Source organism: Phalaenopsis equestris, unplaced genomic scaffold (assembly GCF_001263595.1).
Source record: "Phalaenopsis equestris unplaced genomic scaffold, ASM126359v1 Scaffold001036, whole genome shotgun sequence".
In the NCBI taxonomy this organism is placed as follows: domain Eukaryota; kingdom Viridiplantae; phylum Streptophyta; class Magnoliopsida; order Asparagales; family Orchidaceae; genus Phalaenopsis; species Phalaenopsis equestris.
The window spans coordinates 205,686-207,833 of NW_018165475.1; positions in this window are offsets into that span (position 1 = coordinate 205,686).

The following is a 2,148-nucleotide window of genomic DNA, read 5'->3' on the forward strand; positions in this document are numbered from 1 at the left end:
GGTTGCTTTATGGATTCGGTCTCCTCTGTTTTCCCTATTTTGGAGCCACCTAAATCCTTCTTCTTGCGTCCACCCTTCACCATTATCTTTGGCAGCTCGACCTCAAACTTCTTGTCTTCCTCGACATCCGTCTTCTCCGCCTCCTTAAAATGGGCAACATTCTCCTCTTCCAATGACGTCGTACCCTTGCCGTTGTCCTCCATTTTCGACTAAACCCTAAACAACACCAATACCTCGACGTAACGTTCGAGTCAATGCAAACCCTAGGCGCGAACGAAAATACGAATTCTTACTGTCAAGAAATTTTTTACCACAGTATTTGATCAGTGTCGTTAAATGAAGATTACATTCACTACCTAGGTTACCGCTAAGTTACACGGACGTTTCAATTTCTGAGGAGGTTACCGCAAAGTTACGCTTCACTTTCTCTCGGTTACATGTCGGTTACAGCTCAGCTATACCGCTAGGTTACAACGCGCGGTATGAACTCTCGGTTACAGTTAAGTTATAGTTCGTTTACAAAGTTACACTTGGTATGAACTCTCAGTTACAGTTAAGTTATAGTTCGTTTACAAAGTTACACTTGGTATGAACTCTCAGTTACAGTTAAGTTATAGTTCGTTTACAAAGTTACATTTCACTTTATCTCGGTTACGCCTTAGTTACAACTCAATTATACCGCTGTGGTACAACACGCGGTTTGAACTCTCGGTTACGTCTTGGTTACAGCGAGGTTATAAACAAGGTTCATTCGTATTGAGGTTACTGGAAGGTTATAAGGTTATACCTCGGTTATAAGCGAGCGGGTCGGGTCGACGGGTCGCGTTTAAATGAATGCGGTGGGACCGACTGTGCTGATTTGTCAAGAGCCCATTGGAGGACGCAGGTATCGCTGCGTACGTCGACGTACGCAAATTTTTTCCTTAAATTTTTTCCCTTAAAGCAGAGTCGGACCACCGCTTAAACTATTGAGATTCCACGCGGCCCTCTCATGTAACTCGCTTATACTCACGGCGGAACGGCGGCAATAACGCTGTTGTAACTCCCTAATAATCAACATGTAACCATTTTTATTCATTAACGTTGCTCCGAGTTTTTTTTTTTGTAACATTACGTTAAATGCTAAATAATTAAAAAGTAACCTTTCCCTAATCACGGTGCGATACCACTACAGTAAATTCTAAGTAACCTCTTGATAACCCTCTGACCGCCCTCCTATAATCTTCAAATAACTAAACGGTGATTGATACACCGAAATAATATTTTATTTTAAATATATATTTTATGCTTATTTTTTGTAATATTATACTTTAAAGAAGAGTATTTTCAAGTTTTTGTTGCAGATATATCAATTTTAAGCATTTGGAGCAAAATTAGCAAAAAGGATGAAATTTAGAGTCAAAACAGAAAATTTTGGGATTCTGGTATCTGAAGTGTCATTTGACAAAGAGCTGATGCCTGAAGCGCCAGATTAGACGTCTGAAGGGCCAAAACCCAGAACAGCTTGGTCTTAAGCAAGTTGGCACTTGAAGCGCTAGAACCAGCGCCCTAAAGTCAGAGACGACTTTTTGTGGATTAAGGTCATTCGAGACAAATTTTGCACAAATTTTGAAATGGACACTTATTCTAAATGCCTCATGGATTGATTCGATGCATCTAGCACTTTGGAAGGTTATTTTATGAAGGGATATGTCTCTTGGATCAATAAACATGTCTTTTGAATTCAAAAGGGTTGACTTTTGGACAGAATTTTGGAGGGAATTTTAAATTCTTTTTGGAGGGAAGCAGCTTCTAATAAAAGATAGGGAAGTCTAGGGCTTGAAGGTGTGCATAAGAGAGAGGCGAGTGAGGGATTTTCTTCTTCATTACTTTTCTAAGAGAGAATTGAGAGTGTTTGTAAAGAGGGAAAGTGTTTGAAAAGAACTTCTAGGAATTTGCATGGAAAGGATTGTGAGATAAGTTATGTTCTTTTATTTTATTATTTTGTAAACATATTTTTATATATGAAATCTGTGTTTTGTCATATCCTTCTCATTATATCTGAGTAGTCTTCTTTATCCTTCATTCTTCTCCCTACACTGAGATATGGTTTTGTGAAGAATTAATTTTATTTTATATGGTTTTAAATGTCAATAATTTGTGATGATA